This window comes from Ischnura elegans, chromosome 6 (genome assembly GCF_921293095.1).
Source record: "Ischnura elegans chromosome 6, ioIscEleg1.1, whole genome shotgun sequence".
NCBI classification, from domain to species: domain Eukaryota; kingdom Metazoa; phylum Arthropoda; class Insecta; order Odonata; family Coenagrionidae; genus Ischnura; species Ischnura elegans.
This window is the reverse complement of record NC_060251.1, coordinates 62,775,337-62,797,558: the sequence shown is the minus strand read 5'-3', so window position 1 is coordinate 62,797,558 and position 22,222 is coordinate 62,775,337. Positions and strand designations below refer to the sequence as shown.

The following is a 22,222-nucleotide window of genomic DNA, read 5'->3' as shown; positions in this document are numbered from 1 at the left end:
TTTTCTGCCAATTTAAATTGAACTTCCACAAAGTTGAGCCGTAGGCAATAGAGATTATATTTGTATATCCTTGATAAAATATAAATAGCAAATGCTAAATTCCACTCTTTATAATATAGAGCTCTACTACCGTTCGTGCATTTAACACACTGTGTCTTGAAAATGATGTAGGGTATCGTTACCATGGTCGGCAGAGGAGTTTTGTATTAAATTTTGGAAATTACCATTTGTTATTTATTTTTTTCTTGGATATATCGCATTTCCACCACGTCAAGCCTGAAACGATTACATACGTAATACAGTGGTACATACAATAATTATATGTTTTTAACGCGTCCGAGCCTTGCGTGCAGGAAAAATGTTCAACGTGAGCTGGAACATCCCTGATCTGTAGGTACACGTACCAACGCGGTCAAATACTCTCCTCCATACTTCCATCCTTCTCCTTTACCTCATCCAGTGCGCCCTCGTCGCACTTCCCTTTACCTTCCCAGAGAGTATGTGCCCACTCCCCCGAGAGACCCAAAGAGGAGGTTTTTATGGGTTGAGTGTTGGGTGGGTGGACGGGAGGGCGGTTGGTAATATCCCAGGGGGGGGCGTGAAGAAGTAGTAGGTAGGAGTCTTGGACTGTGGGTCTGTGTGTGTGGTGTGGGCCCTGAAGGAGGGGCAGAGAAGAATAAGGAGGAGAGCTTAAGGGGGCTCACCACCGCGGCGGAAAACTTCGCTTCGCAGACCGCCATGATTTTCCATTTCGTAACTTATTGTTGGACGTGTTGCGCCATTAATTTTTATTTGTTTTCTAAAGGCCGTTTTACACGGGAAACGTCATTGCGCAGGTTATCACTGAAAGCATTAGTTGAAATTACGATAATGCGAGCTCGGAATTAGAGCAGGGGCTATTTCGCGACCTCGCATCCACGCATTCTCACATGTTAATTCACATAGCAATTCACCGCTTTACACGAAGAACTTTTGATTGCGCTTCCGTAAGTACGTCAGGTTGCGCAATGACGTGCCCCGTGTGAAACGGCCTTAAGGAAATTATATATTTTTCATATCCATTTCGAGACATTTTTCGTTTCAGCGTTGGCATCATTATTGAAGTATTATACCGATTAAGTTAGGTTTCTTGGAGTACTGAAGAAGCGTTCTGGGAACCTCCCCTCCCTTCATGTACTTTCCTCTTCAATTCACAATGAGGCCTACTCCTTTTCATTCCATCTAAAAAAAACTATTCTCTTCTTTCCTCTCCCTCGTTTACCGAACATTCTACCCCCTAACACTTTTCAACATCCCCTCCCCACTAAGTACTCCCTGCATCCATACCCTCTGTCTCTCCCCTATCACGTCTAGGAGTTGCCTCTCCCCACCCACCATATCCAGCACTTCATCGTTTCTCTTTCCTCTCAGTTCACTTCATCTTCTCCATTCTTCTCCGGACCCACATCTCGAACACCTCCTATTTTCCTTGTCCTCCTTCCCAAGCCCACGTTTCCGCACCGTAAAGCACTACACGCATGATCAAACTCTTCACTAACCTTTTCTTTAAATTCTCCTCTTATAAGCTCCTTCTTATAAGCTTCCTGTCCATGTACGCAGCTTTGACATAAAGGAATTGTTTTATTTTCACCCGCGCGTCACAACTTTAAAAAATTAAGTTCTCCGATAAATATTCTATAATATCTTTTAGTGCCGAAGTTCGTTGTATCTGCTAAAATCAATCTCGACTTTTCCAAAGGTTACTTCTGTTAGAAAACGAAACGTGTTTCCCCAGTTTTCCCACACGATTTGGAAACCAAGGAATCACGTTATTCAAGCAAATATTGGTCCATTATCGTCTATTGCAGGAAGTAGGCATCATTATTGTACTATCAAAAAGCTGAAATACTTCAAATGATTGCAGATACTTCGAAAATCTATACTGATAAACTCGGCATTTATTAATTTATTTAGCAAACTTCCACACACACTGTAATTAAATTGAGTTTTTTCTCAATAGCCTCGCTGTCCTTTTGGAGTTAACTACTCCTCTCCACATTACCTGCATGTTACTTTTCATCCCGAGATGCCCCGAGAAGAAATTGACTATGACACTAAACGCCCCTAATACGTACGTTAATTTTTTCATCAATACAAAAGCGACCTAACCCCACAGTAATTTGGCCAGGTTCAGCGCAATTTTTTCTGCGAACCCCGTCTTTTACCCATTGATATCTAGAACCTCGTTTATCAGGATTACCTGGGACCAGAGATGACTGGATAAGCCGAAAAAATAGGAATATCAACTTTAAAAACAAGTGCTGTATTGTAATAGAAAAGCTCACCATTTATCATGATATCGATGCAGTCGCCCGACCGACGCGACGGTGAGTATTCAAGCACCGGCCGGTTTAAACTTTACATTCTCTCGCCCCAGTTTTTCATCAAACAAGTACAGCACAATTATAAAAACGCGGATTTGTTATAAAATAGAATTTTCAGGCATTTTCTGAACGTACATATTTAATCTAAGACACGGTCTCCGGCGTTACTTTGTGGAACTGCTTCATCATAAAATAAAAATACTTTATTCTATTCCACACTTTATTTTAAAAGAATACGATCCGAGTTTCAGCATATCATGCCATCATCAGGCAGGTTTCTGCATATCCTGATGATAGCATGATATGCAGAAACCCGGGTCGTATTATTTTAAAATAAAGAGTGGAATAGAACAGGGTATTTTTATTTTATGAAGTAAATATTTAAATTTAACTGTAATTGTAAAAATCGCAACAAAGATCGTTGTTTATTTTTGCATTGAGAAGTGTAATCATACACGGTACTTTCGTGGAAAATGGGCTCAGATTTTTAAACCGTATAAACCGGCGGATCGGATAATAGAGGTGCGGATAAACGAGGATCTATTTCATTGAAATACCAAGAAGAGTATACAAGAATTGCCATGAGAAAAAATTCCCCTGGACCGGGAATCGAACCACGGACCTTTTGGCTTTCCGGGCCAATGCGCAGACCACTACGCTACCCAGGTTCTTTAATTCCCATGGCAATTATACCGAGGCTCATGGCACTAGGTGTTAGGCCCTCGCGGTCCATCAACGCGAGGGAGAAAGGAATTTAGTTAATTTATTAATAAAGGTTTATTTATCGCTCATCATCATCACTGGTCAGCAATCCTAAGATTGGTTTGACGCAGTTATCCACTCAATTCTCCAATCAGCTAATCTTTTCACACCTACGTACTCCTCTTTCACAACCTTCTTTACTTGTTCCATATATTTTGTTCGAGGCCTTCCTTTTCCTTTCTTGCCATCCACTTTCCTCGCGACGGTTGTCTTCATCAGTCCACCATATCTCAAGATGTGGCCTATAAGGTTGTTCCGTCTTCTTATTAAGGTTTTCATGAAGCTTCTCTTCTCTCCAACCTCTTCATAGGACTTCTTCTTTACTCAGTAGATCCACTTCATCCTCATCGTTCTATTGTTTCCCCACTTTTCGGAAACCCCCACCCTTAATTCCTCCACTGCTGTCATTGTCCTTGCTTCCTTTCCGTATAGAAGCATACTCCAAACTTAAGTGCTAAGAAACTGTTACTTTACTTCTTTGTCCTCTGTAAGTAGATATGTCTTGTTGTGGAATGCTCTCTTTGCCTGAGCTATTCTGTTGATAATTTCTTTCTTGCTTCTCCCGTCATTAGTTATCCTGCTTTCCAAATAACAGAATTCATCCACCTCCACCATTTTTGCTCCCCTATTGTAATGGTAGCCTTATCTTCTTCTCTTCTGCTACACACTTGGTATGGTATGGTATTTGGAGGAGGCGACCGACAGCTGAGGTCATTTCCGCCATGAGGGAAGAGTTTGGCAGGAAGGATGGAGAGAAACCCGGCGTCGGCATTAGCCTGCTCTTAACGAAAGGCGCCAAGGGGACCACGGCTTAACGTCCCATCCGACGGACGGAGTGTTGCGCTTGAAATGCCCTCCACACAACACTCAAGCAGGGATCGGGCAGTCTCTGAAAATTACTACATACTTATTACTACATACATACAAATTACTACATCTTGGTTTTCTTTGTGTTTATTTTCAGCTGATATTTACCCATTACCTTACCATACTCTTCTTAGGACTTCCTCATTTCTAACTCGGTCGCTCCATTTGATCCTCGTCAACCTTCTGTTGCTAATTTTTGTAGTATTAATTGTCCTGTACGTTTCTCGACGTGGTGGTGTTCCCCCTTCAACAGGACGAAGACGGTCTTCGTCTTCCCAACAGGGAGGGAGGGGTAGGCGTCCTTCTTCCCCTGCCATCTCCTCTTATGTGCCTTTCTTCTCTCTACTACCCCCCCGTCCCCCACCTCTCGCCTCGCTTGGAATTTCCATTCTCGGAGGGATGGATGGAGCTTTGGATCGGTCGGAGAGTGGGTGAGGGCATCTCACAAACCTCACCCCACCACGCGTCCCAGTGCCACCCCCACCTAAGGCCACCACCACCGCCGCCTCCTTTGAGAGGAACTATGGGAAACTGCCTCTCCCCCGACTCCCTCTCCCCCACTTACCTGTACCACCGCCTCCCCCTATCCTTCCTCCCCTCGGAATGCACACCCTCACTTTTTTTTGGTTCGCTCACGTAGCTCAAAAGAAGGAAGAGGAAATCTTTCTTTCATTCGTCCCGCTCTTATGCCTGCCTGCCGCTCCGCTCGCGGGACCGGCTCACGGCCGCGCGGGGAAGGAATGAATCGGAGGACCGTTTTGCCCCCCGCTTGGAAAGGCGGGAGAGTTTGGCCGCGAGAAACTTCCCTAGTGCCTCGGTTGCATATCGAATAAACATTTACTTACTCTGTGAAAATCCCTTTGCAGTGCCTCATTCAAATTTTATTTATTACTATACAAATGTCCACTTTCGGTAAAAAAAACATTTATCATTCTCTTATTAATTCCAGAATCTCTCGTGGTATAATCTGGTGGGACACTGCACGAACACAATTAACTGCGCACTTGCCTTGAAAAAAGAATAATTCGTGTAAATATTTACGAATCAAATAAACATTTTCTTACTGAATACAAATCCCTTAGATTTCCGTTGTCCAAATTTTACTTCTTACGGAATAAATGCCCACTTTCGGTAATAATAAAAACATTTATGATGCTCTTAATCATTCCAAAATGTCTTATGGTATAATCTGCTGTGGCAGTGCAAGAAAAAATTTAATCGTCACTCGTCTTGCCAAATAATATATTGTCTAAATATTTTTACGAACATTTGTTTACGTTCTCCTTTGCTTTTACCAGTTCGTGCAACAAACAATTTTGTGAGTCAGAAAATTATTATTATCATTATCTACCAATGTCCATGATTACGTTATGTGGATGCAGAACTCTTTTTGGTTCAACTGCAACCACTTTGGTTTCAAAAAATGATTTTTCAATCGCTGGCGGTGTATGTGAATGTTCTCTTTATGTTAGAACAAAGTTTTCCACGGCCATAGTTTGATCTCTGCATTTTTCTCGGGTTTTCTTCCACGCCAGGTGGCTTGTGGATAACAGTTTCCCTAGACTATCCTGCCAGCGTCTTCACCTTCGACCTGAAGACGTTGGCAGCAGTGGCGTAACTGTGGGCCCACAAAGCCTCAGAGAAATCAAAAAAGTATTTTAAAATCTTGTCTGGATTTCATATATAATAACTGCATCTGCTTAAAGTTGAATTTTATATGCCAAAATAATGTAAAATACATATTCAGGCATGTTATTTTTCAAAAATTTTCCTGACCTCCCTGTTTCCTGGGGGGCTATCCCCCACTAGCCTTTCTCATCCCCTCAAATCCCGATCATCCCCCCCAAAGCCCTCTCATCCCCCCAAAGCCCTCACATCCCCCTCCTGTGCACATTCCTAGTTACGCCACTGGTTGGCAGGATAGCCAGCGAAAGTCTTAGTTAACAGCTCTATATTGTATAAAAGCCACAGTAAGCAGTGTAAAACTATTGCATGTTTGGGTACTACAATTTTTTGTATCCCAAAGAACTCCTAATTGTTTGATAGGATGCTTGCGTGGAACGGTGGTCTCCGGGAAACTCTACGCTCATGATGAGGTCGCATCCACCTGTGCGCGCGTGGGGTCTGATTCTGTAACTCGACGATCGAGAGTAATCGAGCGAGACGAAGGTCGTTGTTGCCGCTTTGATTCCGGCTCGCCTCTTGAGAGAGACAAGCGGAGATAATGCGCTCGCTATCATTCGCACCTCGCACGCTGACTTGCGATTTCAAATGCCTCAAATCTTTCCTTTCCAGCCAACTTGTGGAGAAGGTTACCCAGTAATTTTGGGAAAATGTTGGGTATCTCTGGTATTTTAAGTTTATATGTCTTATAGAAAAGGCTAGTGAAGAGTTTGATCTTGAGGGTAGTTCTTTACAGAGCGGAAACGTGGACACTTAGGAAGGAGCACGAGAGAAGACTGGAGGCATTCGAGATGTGGGTGTGGAGAAGATGGAGAAGGTGAAGAGGACCGAAAGGAAGAGGAACGAAGAAGTGTTAGACATGGTGGGTGAGGAGAGGTAGTTTTCAGATGAGATACGGAGGAGACAGAGGGTATGAATGGACCGAGTAGGTACTTATTGTTAGTGGGGAGGGTATGTTGAAAAGTGTTACAATTATATGAATTGTCCCTTTGATTTTGTATATGTGCGCGAAAAAAATTCGACTGGGGCGAAAATTCTATGGTGCTTCGATAACATCCTCAGTTAGAAGAATTGTATATTTTATTATTCATTAATTTTTGAGAGATATAGGGTATATTTCAGCGATGAGTTAACATTTGTCTCTCATCTCGTGAAAAATATATGAATAGCTACTTGAAATGTGATTCAGTACAAAACTGAGGCATGATATTGGCTTTGTTTTATAAACCTTGAGAGTATTAATAGTGTTTTTATTGGTATTTTATCTGATTCATCTTTACTTGCTTCATTGTTCTATTGAGGGCAATCGGACCACGTATTAAAGCTTAATTACGAGCAATATAACTTCAATGTCAGGTAGTCAAAGTGTACATCCAAATCTTCTTTATTTCAACTTTTATTTGAGTTCATCGATCGCCGAATTGGTTCCAGTCTGCGGAGTGGAACACAGTTTTATATCCATTCATGCGAACACAATCATTTGGTCGTAAAAATATGATTCCCTTCTCGCTACACCTCTCCGTGGTGTCATTATTATTGTAATCACAGGTAGTCAAGGAGTTCCCCAACCATTAACGACGCTCGTTCTTCAATTGTTAGTTTATTGAGCCGCATTGATCTTGGCTCCATTTTATTTTCCTATTGATTCTCTTCAAAACAACATTGCCAAACACGTGTATTCAAGAGGGCTCCCTCTTTTTGGTGAATGCAGAATCCGGTTGCTCTGTATTTATGCAAGACTATAACAGTGTAATAAAAATCAGTGCCATTCACTACTGCTCTCAAATGCTGTTTCAAATGAATCATTATTCATTCTTATTGACCAGTGAATTAGATTGACCCGTTGTTTTTTTTTCTAATATTAGATACATTACCTCTTATTTGCGTATCGTTTAATATTTACTGAATTGATTGCATGCTCTTGTTCCTTATACGAATTTTCCTCCTCAGTACTTTTTTCTCGAAGTTTCTCCTTGATGGTGTTTGGCCCTCGTGTCCTATCACATATTTACCGTATTCCACAACTTATAAAAATAATTCAAAATTATCGATATTGGTGTACCTCAGTCAATTATAAGTAGTTGAAGACTATCCGTTGTCTTGAAAATCGTTGTGTTAAAATTTGATTCCACAACTATGCAATTATTAAGTATTCTGAGAATCAACGTCTCTATCATCGCTTGAAGGGGGTCTGCCATCATGTCATACTGAAGAATAAGAATAACCTCTATTATAACGGGGAGACCGGGAATTTTGAACTGTATACATATTATACAGTTCATATACAGTTCATATACTGTATACATATTATACATATTATATCACTTGACGATTTTAAGATGTTCTGAGCCTAGAATTGCACAAAGTAATTGCATTTTTTAATCAACGTCCATTTAAAAAATTGCTTTTTTTATGGATTGGATTCACGTATTCGCTATTGAAAAATATTGTCGAATCTGGTGGTCGATACAACATTCCTGGAAAAGGCCGCTTGACTTCACCAACTATACTGCTATTAAGAATTCTAAGTATCAAAATCTTTCATTTGCTGCAAAGTCAACTGCGTATCTATAATCGCTTGAAGGGGTACACCACCATGGCATATTTAAGGATATGGAATAACCGGATACTACCTCGGTATTTCGTATCACATTCTCTAGCGGTCCGTTTATACACTTTTTTTCCGCACAAAAATCTATACTACTCGCACTCAGTTATGATACACTTCACTGTCATTTTAGTCCTTACTACGCCTCTCTGCCCAAGTTTCACTTTATCTATAACTAGCAAACCACCCGGGTTTGCTAGGGAAAGATAGTACCCGGAGAAGTAGGAAACATGGAAACTGGAATTCATGGTCACATGGCAGAACATTTAGGTGAAGGTAGACAGAAGGTATGATAATGGTATGCATGTGTAATAGCAAATAGTGAACAAAAAACGATTTCCGTATACTGCGCGCGGGATTCGCTTATACCCTTCTAGTTAAGTGTAGAATCCTTTGAGTCATGTTTTCCCTTTGAGCCTGTCAAGAGGAGTGCCTACTCGGCTGGATATCCAATTTCAGACGGAGTTTGACATGATTTAACAAACGGTAATAAGAAAACGATGCGAAGGACGAGTCAAACACGATCAGTATTAGCACTATAGGCATCAGGAACATGAGATGGACCAACGTACCAACTTTGGTTGCAATCCATGCAGCCGCATGGAAATGCTAAACGGACAGATTAACAGACATCCTCTTTTATATACATGAAACCCAGATCCTTCGTAGTGAAACGTTGGCGCCACATTGGCTGTGAATTGTTAATTTATATATCAACTTGATTAAGTCGAGGGAAATATCTCTCGGGTTTTCCCAGTGATTGGGGCGTTCGTTTTCCGCGAGTCATTCTGTCCTCTTTAAATTCTTCATCCGTCTTCGAGACACACCATGAAATCCAATCTTTTCCTCCGTTCCCAAGTCTTCGGAGCATTCTGCCTTCCGTCGCGAACTTCGGTGGATGCCTTTGTCGCTCATTTCAGGCTTTTTAGCTTCTTCCTCCGCCTTTCCTGGACTCTTTTTCGGCTAAGTAGTTTTCCACTGGAAGGAATCTTAGGTGAAGGAGCAAAACTTAGGTGAAGGACGCAGAGAGGCATATTGAGGACTACAGTGACATCATGTTGAATCCTGAGTGAGAACGAGCAGTATAGATTTTTGCGCGGAAAGCGCTATGCAAACGGGCAGCTGGAGAATGTGTGGCGAAATAACGAGGAAGCTATCCCGCGTAATATTTTTTTTAAATAATCAAAACTATTGAGCACTCCATGAAACAAGTGACTTTGTACGCAGCCACACGCACTCGTACGAATTTACATGCACCAATGGTGATGTTCGCCGTGAAAAATAAATTGTTTGGTTTAGCCGTGATACAAACCCGGATTTTCCGATTGTCGGTTCGGCGTGTTAGCCACTTACACCACCAAGTCATCCTCTTAAAGTTAACCTCGGGATTGATTTTACCGAACAAGGTGTTGACATCACAAGTCCACACTGTGGCACATGGCACACGTGCTTGCTAAGCTAATATCGGAGAAATATTTTATTATGGCAATCTTCATCCTTGTTGTGTACATAACAACTGAACTGCTATTTAGTATATCATGCGTGCATCCCAGCCATCATTATTTACAATAAACGAGTAAATTAGTATAAACTGGTCAAAAACGAATAAAGAATGTAATAATTTGAGAGAACCAGAACCAGGGCTGATTGTTTGGGCATATATCGTGACCAAAGTGATCATTACTACTACAGTACTTCAAAAAAAGAGTCAAATGTTTGTATTTATTGATTATAATTTCCAATAATATTTCAACGTGTGATGAACCAAAAATATGGCACTGATAAAAAGCATTAATAGCGTCACAAAAATAGTTTCTAAAACATCATGTATCCTTGTGTAAGCTTTCGCGGTGTGGTGAATATTCAGCAGTGAGGTTTACGGGTTATGCATCGCGTGCGTGCATCTTCGTAGGCGACAGTTTCGCCAGCATCTCTTCCGCAGTACTTCAAAAAAGAGTAAAATGTATATATTTATTCTTATTCCTTATAATTTGTAATAATATATAAAATCGTTTCAGTCTCTATTTTGTGGAAGGTCGATATATACATGATAAAGTAACACAAATGCTAATTTCCACATTTTTAATACAAAGCTTTTGTATTGTTTAGTTTTCTATTAAAAGTGTGGAAATTACCATTTGTGTTATTTTATCATTGTGATAATATTTCTTCGAGTAATGACGCAGTAATACTCTTCAGGCAAAAAACACCGATGACGTCATAATAAATATATCTACAAAAACATCATGGTGGTTAACGAGTTGTAGGAGACTTCGTTTCAACGCGAAGTGGAAGTCGTTTTAATGGGTAGGAAGATGAATGGATGACTTCACTATTTCAAATGACGTACGTAGGCGCTGTGGAAAAACCGGGAATTTTGTTCATGTAACACTTGCTAAAAGGGGGCCCCGAAATTCAACTCCTCGCTTAGTCGTCCCACAGGGCGCTCCAGCGAGAGCTTTCCAAGAGTAGCGCCCGAACAAGTGGGCATTTGTTTACTCCAGGTTCACTCCCGAGAAGGCGTGTTACATGTCGAATTGAGGGATTCATTCGCGATGGTTTTGCGAATCGAAATCCGAGCGTTTTGCTGTCGCTGCATTTTGCAGAGCACCTGACGAAAAACATCCATCTATTACTGCTTCACTTTCCTAGCGTTACCTGAAGGCGTCGTGACCCAAAACATGACATGCCTAAAAATTAACATCATTTCTCTTTGATAAGGTGCTAAAGGTCTCTTCCATTCGACTGGTCCTTTAAGGGCGAATTGTTCGTTTCAAACTAATCGTGTTATCTCCGTGAAATTTTCAGGGCATATATAGTACGCCCTTGTCAGCACTTACATCCGTTTCGAATTTGAAAATTTAAGATCAATATTTTCGCAGGTGTGAAGTTTTTGAAAAACGATTTCTATTTTAACTCTTTACACCTTGAAAACTCCTTCTCATTGAGCTGATAGTAAATGTATACTGTCATTGAGGTCAAATCACATTAGTTACATAATAATTACTTTACGGGTAACTCACAAATCTTGACTAACAAGCATTTTCAAACTTTGTAAGCAAAAGTTTGAAAATGACCCCACTCACTCGGTTCAACGTAAGAGATAGTTTAGGGAAGTGAGGGTAGGGTTCATCCTTAACCAACATAAAGCAGACCCTTGTCGGCACTTACCTCCTTTTCGAATTTGAATATTTAACCTCATTATATTTCCGAGATGTGAAGTAGGTATTTATACTTGAGAAACAGACGATCACAAATGTCAGCCCTATACGGCATGAAAATTCCAGGATGATAACATAAATTTCAAACAAGTTATTTGTTGCAAATAAAACTCAATGTACGGAAGTGATCCGTCTCCAAGGAAGTTGGATCGAAAAGCGAAATATATTTCAATTTATGAATATTCTGAAAAGAACTCTATTGCACAAACTTCATCAAATGACTTCAAGAAAAAATTGGCTGTCCGATTTATGTTTTCTGGGAAATGAATATGAAAATCGAAATGTTAAGATAAGGAGTTACCACTGTGTTGATCTAATTATACTAGGCATATTGATCTCAACTGGCAGAAATTAACTGAAACTGATATAAAATTCGTGACGGCATGATCATGATGAAATTGGTACGTAACCACGCCACTTTAAATTGTTGAGTTAATAGCTAATGCATGCTGTAATTGACGTCAAATCACATAAGTTGGATACACGGTCATATTCAGGGGTGCCGACTTATAAAAAATATTGGGGGGCCCAAACCAGGGATCTTGCCCCGGGAAATTTTATCAGTATTGAGTTTAAAGTTTTTTAAGCATTTTAGAAGAGTCATATAATCAACATAAGAACCCTGATAACTTTAATCTCGATATCTGGACACTCCGGGGAAAATCGACAAGCCTGACGCATTTTTTTCTCACACCCATAACGAATTTTCGAGGGGGCTCGGGCCCCCTCAGGCCCCATGGAGTCGGCGCCACTGGTTATATTAGTGGTTCTACGGTCAGCTCATAAAGATTAACAAGGCACAAGTTTGAAAATTATTCCCTCACGCGGTTCAACTAAGATAAAGGGCTTTCCTGAGGTCTTCTCACATTACCAAGTATTATATTATTGGAGGATTTTTATTCCCTAATTTCAAGCATCTAACTGTTATATCATTTGGTTCTCTTTATGTTAACATCAGTGTGTGTCATTTATGATAGTAGAACCTTTTTGAAATGCAAGAGTGTTTGTTTATCTTGAATTCTTCAGTCACTATAGACACATTTGAAAGTCTTGGTCAATATACCTTGACTTAACTTTGCTATCGGATGAAGCCGAAAACCCAAAATGAGCGATGGAGTGACTCTTCTTAGTGAATTTTATAGTTTAGAAAGCTTAAACTTCTCTTGGCATTGACCAGTTGCAAAGTAGGCAGTTTTGTATTTCGAGAGGCAAAAAAAAATTATCGCATGTCCTCTGAAATCGATTTTACGTTGGATCTCGGATTTCGTTGTGACTGAAAGTGTACGTCCTATATTGTCTGGTTCATCACATGCCCCATGTAAGTTGCTAAGAACGGTGCTCACGTTGTTTTGAGCCCAGGTGAGCTCGTTTGTAATACAATATGATACACAAACTAACCACCTTAATGTTGCTTACATGCCTTCAAATCAAATCGGCTCTCATTGCAACTAGAGGCATATCTCCCGCCAGCTACCATACCATGTTAGGGGAAGGCAATAAATACCTTGTAAGTTTGAGTACCAATTTATAGTAGACATGAATAAGTTTCAGTAGATTTAGTGGCGGCCAAAGAAATAGTTGTGTCCGAAAGTTTTATATATGATCCAGTAATCGGTTATACCAATGTACTGAATCATTATAAAACCTATAATTTAGGCGGTGGAATACCGGTCAAATTATATGCCGCAGTCTTTTAATGCAAGGCCATCGGCGACCTCGTTTTGGGGGCATTTAATATAATGCTTCTCCCTGAAGTATTCACCGGTTTTTTATGATTTATTTCTTGGGATTCTCCATCCGACGTTTCGACGGTTCACTCTGAAGGAAATTCCATGAAGGACTCGCACTGATCGCATTCCCGGAAATAAAGATGGGCTACATCGTTCCAGCCTGTCTCATCTTATTGGCGGAAACATCTATGGCTCATTCATTTCCTACCTGATCGGTCACTTTTTTTCCTCGTCATGCCTAGAATGATGCCATCTAGACTTTATTTTATTTTGGGGTTGTTTCGATCTACTTACAGCAGAAAATTTAACCCTTATCTACTCGCGCCCGCGACGATAGCGCCACGCTTGCGGCTTTTTTGCCGCACTTTAATATTTTTGGTTTTCCTAAAAATAAATTAAAATTTTAGGCTATTTTAGCGCATTTGGATAACTTACAATAATTAAAAACACTTTAAATTTCTTTATCGATCTCTTTCATTTATAAACAAAAGTACAGCATATAAATATGCAAATTTCTTGATAAATACTTTGAATAATTTTTCTTAAGGAATTGCAGACGATAATGTTCTTTGCAGGAATATTTCTCGGGTTTCCCACCGGGTGTCGTATCGGGTTGTAGTTCCCAACGTTTCCATGACTAAGTCCGTCATCGTCATCAGGGGTTAATGGATGGGTATCATTAACCCCTGATGACGATGACGGACTTAGTCATGGAAACGTTGGGAACTACAACCCGATACGACACCCGGTGGGAAACCCGAGAAATATTCCTGCAGAGCATACGCCGGGAAAAACTCAGATTCTACGATAATGTTCTTGGTCAAGGAAAACGTACAGAAATAAAATTCCAAAGTGTGCCACCAGTAATCCATACGCAGTGAACGCGCTATTTCGAATTTTCGAAAAATGCGCATAAATCCCCGCTTAGCGTGTAACTAAGGGTTAAACACAGATGTAAGCAAACAATTTATCAGAAATTGCATTTAGAATGAGCTCAACCCACGAAGAGGTTCGAGATATTGATTTGAAAGGTAGTTGAACTTTTCCACAATTATTTAATGCGTACAATGCATTTCGGCTCAGAGAGCCATCATCTAGTACAAGACGTTGGTATGGACTGGTACTAGATGGAGGTATCTGTCTTACACCAGATGATGGCACTGTGAGTAGAAACGAGTCCTACGTATTAAATAATTGTGGAAAATGGCAAATACCTTCCATTTCAACTTATATTTGGAATATGCTTCTCTAGGGAAGTAAGGTGTCGGCATTGGACAATGACTGCAGCGTAGATAAAGAAGGTAGAGCCCTTCGAAATAAATATATAAATGAGGATATACACAAGTGATGAGGATCAAATGGATCGAAGGAGGTGGTAATGACGAAGTCCTAAGAATAGTAGGAGAGAAGAGAAGCCTCCAGAAAACCTTAATAAGAAGATGGAGCAACCTCACTGGCCACATCTTGAAATATAATGGCCTGATGAAAACAATCTTCGACGGACAAGTGGATGCCAAGAGCGATAATGGAAAACATCTAACAAAATATATGGAACAAGAAAAGATGGATGTGAAAAAGAAGAAATACGTAGGTATGAAAAGATAGGCTGATAGAAGGATTGAGCGGAGAGCTGCGTTAAACCAATCTTAGAAATTTTGACCAGTGATGAGGAAGATGAAGGGGTTGTTCTCCCAAACCAGAAATCGTAACTTATAAAAGTAATTCGATTGATGCTTGGGAAATAGATGTGAGAATGAATGACTTATTCATTCAGCTATTTTCTCACAGCAATGAATGAAAATAATCGAAAGTTGCCGGCCATTTTTTTATGAGTTTTGCCGGATAATATTATAGTTTTGGCTCCTTAACTCCGAAGGTGGAAGTTTCGGTTCATTTTGAGGATTCGACTCAAATGATTTGGTTCATGAAAGTGAATCGATTCTTCATATGGTTCATGAATGAAATAGTAGAAATTCACCATTCATTGGTTAATACATTTGATTATTTGGATTAGATATTTGATTCTTTGGATTGAATTTCTCACATCCTGATATCAACAGAACAACGCATAAATATACAAAAGAGTTAACACTTCAGCCAACATGGACGCTATTTTTTGTGGCGCAAAGTTTGAATATAATGGTAGCAATTGGATTTTGCACAGATTCATGGATTCATCGTTCATCGTGAACTAGATGAGCTCTTTCGTTCGTTTTCAACGGTTTTACCAGAGAATCCTGATCCAAATCATTCAACTCACCCCAATGATTCGATCAATTCGAATATTCATGGATGACACAGCTCTACTTGCTCTACTAGCTCTCGTCTTGAGTGACCCGATTATTGTGGGAAGAATCTTTCAATAACGAACTGTTAATTACAACGAACCACGACGTCGAAGAGCAGAGGAGACGCGGTGTGCCGCCCGGCGAGAGTTGGTGACGTCATCAGATCATGTTTCAGATAAAAAACAACTTGCAGCAATTACTGTACGAAACATTCTCTTTATTTTTATATGAAATGTATCAATATAAAATTAAATGATTTAGGCTCCGTAATACACAATACAAAACGAACGTAATGATAACCGTGTTAAAAATCTTGTCTATTTTTTAAGCGTCTGGTGGGGGCATGTACCCCAGTGCCCCCACCCTAAATCTACCTATGGATGTGTTTCATCTTATTTCCCTTTAAAGTAACAGCTTCGATCAACTTATAAGAAATATTGCCATCATTGAATGGAAAATTACGAACGGCAACATTCTATTCCAATTCAAGGAGACCCCTACGAAAATTGAGGGGTCACCAACATGGATATTTTTTACCTTATTCCATGCGAAAAACTGCTTCGATCGACTAATAACAAATTTAGCCGCTATTGAATGGAAAATTACGTACGGCACGATAGTGAATAAAAATAACTCTAATCACCTATGGTCCACCCATGGCAAAATAAAAGAATTGAAAAATTCATTTGGGATTGACATAGCGAGAACTGAGATTTATTAAAAATCTTGTCTAATTTATAAGCGTCTGTAGGGGGTACGTGTAACCTCGTACCCCACCCTTTTATCAGGATACTTTTTTTTCTTGTTAGTGGCAATATTTTGTTGACAGGACGGATGTGAGAGGCTACTACATGTGCATGACGACAATGGTGTTGTATACGCATCTAATTATGAATCAAATCTTTAAAAACTAAAAATGGATTGAATTTTCTGTATCAGGATTCTATTTCATGGTAGCTATCTGCGTTTCCTGGTATAGCGTTTATCACTTGAACTTATAGGTCATTAGGGCGAGAAAGGAAATCAAATTTGAAGTAAAAAGCTGTAATGTCGCCATCGGTGGTATTATCAGAATTAAGTGACGCACGAACCAGCTGGTACAAGAGTGCAATAAACAAGTGTGGAAGGGGATACATTGTATCCGTTCTCTTCAACAAATATTTAAAGGCCGTTTCACACGGGGCACGAAATTGCACAATCTGAGGTTTGTACGAGGGCGCAGTCAAAATTGCGTCTTGTAAAGCGGTGAATTGCGAGAACGCATGCGGTGGCATAATGTATATGTGGCAAATTGGCCTCTATTCTAATTTAGTTCGTGCATTCGAGTGATTGCACGCCATAATGAGAAACTAATACAGTTCTAACCTGCGCAATTATGTGCCGGTGTGAAACGGCTTTCATTGATTTTTATGAATAAGATGTTGATGTTAATGGCGTATAATAAAAAGCATAATTCATAGAAAAAGAATTCCAAACTGAAGAACTATCACTTGGAGCATTTCAGGTTCTCCTGCTGAGATTTTACCCAATAATTAATTAAAGAAAAACTGAAGTACACAACATACCCACCAAAAAACATACCATTGATCTCCTTACTTATCCCACAACATCGCAAGCAGCATATGAATAAATCGTCCACAATAACCACCTCTCGAGTATGGAACTGTCTTCCAGTTCAACTTGGTGCACCCTTCGTACATAATACCCTGCGAGCCACCTCTGGAGTTTTTTGCAAGGGGTGATCAATCATCAGCATGCAAGAGGATTCCTACATGCACGCCGCACGGTCATAAATATGTTACGCGTACCACCTTTCATTCAACATTACTCCGCGTTCATACAAAGGCAAAACTTGTCTTTGCATTGTACAAAATTGTTTCAGTTCTTGACTTGATGGCAGTTTTATCATCATCATCATCATCATCAAAGGTCAACAATCCTAGGATTGGTTTGACGAAGCTCTCCACTCTATTCTCCTATCAGCTAATCTTTTCACACCTACGTATTTCTTCTCGTTCACATCATTCTTTACCTGTTCTATACATTTTGTTCGAGGTCTTCCTTTCCCGTTCTTGCAATCCACTTGTCCCTCGAAGATGGTCTTCATCAGGTCATCGTGTCTCAAGATGTGACATGTAAGGTTGTTCCGTCTTCTTATTAAAATCTTCATGAGGCTTCTTTTCTCTCCCACTCTTCTTAGAACTTTCTCATTACTACCTCCGTCGATCCATTTGATCCACATCATTCTTCTGTAGCACCACATTTCGAAGGCCTCTATCCTTGCTTTCTCCACTGCTGTCATTGTCGGTGCCTCACTTCCGTCATAGTTTCAGCATATTAAGTAATTTTCAAGGCCCAGCAGCCCTTGAAAATGACATAACATGTTGAAACCATGGTCGGCAGTAGAGTTGTGAATTAAAGTGTGTAAATTACCATTTGTAGTTTATATTTAATATTGAATTACCCATATTCGCTGTGCCCTTCTTTTACTTTCCAACTTGGATACATTTCATCCATGATGAGAAAACATTTTTCCATGAAATAAGCGAAAAGCATTCCATGGTTGTTTCCTCGATATCAGACAATTACTTTAATGCCACTTATTTTTTATCAGAGCGCGACCCGGTTTTCAATGAATTATCATCATATTCAGGCGCAAATTATGATTAATTATGTTAAATCATAATTTGCGCCTGAAGATGATGATAATTCATTGAAACCCGGGTCGCGCTCTGATAAAAAATAAGTGGTATTAGTAATTGTCTGATATCCAAGAAACTTATAATGGAATACCACAAAGTAAAGCAAGAGATAGTGAATTTTATTCGATGGTTGGTTGGTTGGCTTTTTATCATGGTTGCCTTTGCTTGATTTTCAATCTGAAATTTGCAATTCTCATGAAGACAACCTGCTTATGAAGCTAGAAGATGCAAAACATGCTGCTAGAGTAAGTTAGTGGTGAAATTTATTTATTTTAGAGTTGACACTTTCATTGTTTCCCGTCTTTGGTTCTTCACCTCAGGTTTCCCCTCGGTGAACTCGAAGCCTCGGGTTGAAACACGTGAGTGGAGGAAATGGCAGTCTGCTAGCAGCCCCTCAGCCTGATGCATCGATCATAAGAGGTCATAAGGCTGCTGCGAGGATTCTTCGTCTCCACTCCAGCATTTCCCCGACTCGAGTTGGGAGCGAGTGCGGTATCATCCATCACCGACGAGTGACTGGTACGTATGGAAGTCGAACTCCGCAGCCCTCCAACATGAGGGGTAGTAGAAGAAGGCTCCCACATGCTACTTGGGGTTCCCACATCACCCCCCTCCTCCTCCGTTTTTAAACCATTTCTTTTTCGAATCGCTTGCGTCGCGGAATATAAAAAAATATCATTTTACGGATTCCCCGACCTCATTTTTATCCATCCAAGCCAGCCAGTTCGACGAAGTCGCAAGGAAAACTACTTGTCTCTCGGACCGCTCTTTAGCGGAGAAAAAAAAGTGACGGAAAAAATACGCGACACACCGCTCAACTCCGTCCCTCTTCAACCGCTTCTCCGAAGTCTGCAGTTCGAGGAAATATTCGCGAGGGTCGGGAGAGGAACATGAAATGAGTGAACGGTTCAATGTTTGAGGATCGGTCTTCAGAAAAAGAATGAATGCTTCGGAAGACCGGTTCGCTTAGCTAAAATTAAAGCCTCTTATTCATTCGTAACTGTGTTTTAATAGATGAATTTATAAGTTAAAAAAACATTGTTATTTCACATGAATTTATTTAAGTACGGACTTTATAAATTCATATTTTTTATAAAAAAAATAAATTTATTATGTTCCGTAAATAGCTACATTAAGTATCGTGAAATAATTACATAGATATCGTATTTTAATAAATTCATTTTGAATTACAATATTTTTACTTTTCGTTATATTAAGTCGATTCCATGAAGTCACACCGGAAACAAATAATTTAAGTAGATGATAAACGATTACGAGATAAATATGCTTTTTAACGGATCCAAAATTAGGTTCATTTGCTTGGTTATTTCTTAATTGATGAGGAAAATACTTAATTGTATCGCATGGGTGTCAAGGAATGAGAGGATGCGACGTTGGGGTACCTCAAATAATGTAATCTTCCTTGAAATCTCTATTTGGCATTATTCTTCTTTTAATCAACAATGCATAGAAATGTCCTTTTTAACAAATGATAAAAAATCTAAAACATAAACCTAGAAAAACATACCTTAAAATATAAATTAATAATTTTTTCTTCTTATCTTGACCTCGTGTAATTCATGGTAAAATAGTTCTCGGAGTATAGGTCAATGTATGTGATGCAAAAAAGTTTTAGCCAAAACTTTTTATAACTTTTTTGCATCACATACATTGACCTTTATTACCTATGACTATTTTACCGTAAATTAATACAACAAAAAAACCAAAGTAATGAACGAAATGAAATAAATAAAGTTACATAATATATATAAAAACGGCAAGGCACATTGGACATATAAATTGAACAAGGCACGAGGTTACGAGGAAAAACCCTGTGTTTCCCCACCCTTACCGCCTATTTATTCTTCAGGAACCGCCTCCAGCACTAGGTCTCAAATAAGGGCGTACCCAGGATCAAAACTAGGGGGAGGGGGGGTAAGTCATCGTTTTTCAAGTTATTGGTAAGATTTAAGCATGAAAAAGGGGAGGGAAACCAACATTTTAAGGAAACTGTAATAGCTCTTTATTAGTTTTTAAAATTATTTGCTTGAAAAAATATTATTTTCCTCAAAGACATTTACGATTTTTGCTTCTGGGGGGGAGCAGCTGACCTATCCTGCCCCTCGCTGGGTATGCCCATGGTCTCAAAGTATATATTCTCTTCTATTCAGTTTTTCCACTGATCCATGTTACTGTTCACTAGCATTCCACTGCGCACCCATGCTTTCGCGTACTGATTTCTTGTTTTCAATGTGATATGTTTGGTGCGGAGTAACAGTCACATTTGTCATTGATACCTTTTAAGCTTGGGCTGCAAGACGCATTACGTCTATTGTGCTTCATCCATCCCGGTTAACAGTGCTCCCGAGGTAATTTAATGATTTTTCATTCCTCTCCAGATGAAGACCCTCGAGTATTTTCTCGACTCCGGGCCATTCGTTCCTTTTCGTATATTTCTACTTTTTGGCGATTTTTAGCGCTGATTTGGTATGTGTTCTCCTGGTTCACTTGGTACCTAACTTACTAAATTACTTCCGTTTATCCGGAGAATAAAAAACATCGCATTTGAAGAAGTATATTTCAGTGTAGGGAGAAGAGGCTCAGAAGACACCAATAGGGTGGTTTCCTATTATTTTTTTATTGCCTGAATCGAAATATTACTACTCCTGGAGTACGAATTTCACGCTTTTAGATTTTTAAATGACGAAATCTATTTTTTGCGATTAAAGGAAAAGTGAAAATTTTCAAGCGCGCGAAAACGCGACGCGCAAGTATGAATGCCGGGAAATCTCTCCGTGCGACGTATTTCTGGTTCCCGCTGCCGCCCTGTGAAGTGACCTTGAGGCGAAGCTGAGCGCTGATACGATGCAGCCTGCTAGCGGGTAGCTGAGTACCCTGCTGACTGGTAGCGCTAGGCTTAAATAAGGATTATTAATACCTTATCAAACGAAGAAAACTTTCCGACCTTAGCCAGTTTTAATAAGTGATTATTAAGACATGTTTCCCTGAGCTCTACGCCTCATGCATGCATTGGTAACCTCAGACGATGTATAACTGCTATCTTCTCGTATAGAAACTAGGTCCCTGTGACGTCACGTGGAGTGGCATTGCATGGGCGCCAATCTGGCCCTTTTCAAATGAGGATAAAAACGGACCATTGCCATTCGTCTAAACCGGTACTACTAAAACGAAATAATTTGTATTATATGAATACACTAATGGCGGGTAACGAATCGCAATCAATGCCTTTCGTTTTCTTTGATGAAGGAAACTACCCTATTACCAAAAATGACTCGCTTACTTCTGTATGAGATGTTATTAAAGATACAGCTTCTGGAGCAATTCGGAGGAATTCAGTGATATTTAACATAATGAAACGTACTTCTGTATTTGCACACTTAAAGTTTTGAAATAGACAAGTAGTTTTCATTATGTTAAAGAGATTTTATTAGCTTAATTCATCTTTGTCGGAGTTATTTAGGAATTAATAAAGAAAATCGTTACATGGTTAAAAGTATACTCGGATCTTGTACATATATATCGTTGATCGGGGAAGTGATACGTAATTAGCAGTTTTGAAGTGAACATTACCCAGAAAATGTAACCTTGATTTAGAAAGAATTGATAAAATTTAATCCTTTTATGGAGGGAGTGTTAGGACATCCAAATAAAATTCATGTACAGAGGAAAATTTTGATTGCTTGGAGAAGGGCAGAAATGACTCTTTCACGGGTATTTAGCCTGTCGAAATGAAAGGAAGATACATTTTTCTTATATAAATAGCGTCTGTTTTTTTACCTCCTCAGTGCCTTTTAAAGCGGGATGTGATTCCTTTTTTCCGTTAGAAATCTTTTCAGGTTTGTTATGGAGAAAATACGTTATATTCATGATAAAATAAGAAGAAAAAAAACAATAGTAATTTTCACACTTTAACATACAACTCCACTACAAAGAGTGAATAAAATCCTTCGCTACTAACAGATCTTTTCGCGACTTTG

At 39.6% G+C, this 22,222-nt stretch overlaps 1 protein-coding gene across 2 annotated transcripts in view; it reads left to right on the top strand.

Moving 5' to 3' along the window:
* The window catches only part of LOC124160864 (extracellular sulfatase SULF-1 homolog), a 197,937-nt gene that overhangs the window by 82,109 nt on the left and 93,606 nt on the right, over positions 1-22,222 (top strand). For both annotated transcript variants that reach the window (XM_046536969.1, XM_046536971.1), the window contains exon 3: positions 18,545-18,743. The gene's annotated coding sequence lies outside the window, so the exon portion shown is untranslated. The remainder of the gene's footprint in view (positions 1-18,544; positions 18,744-22,222) is intronic.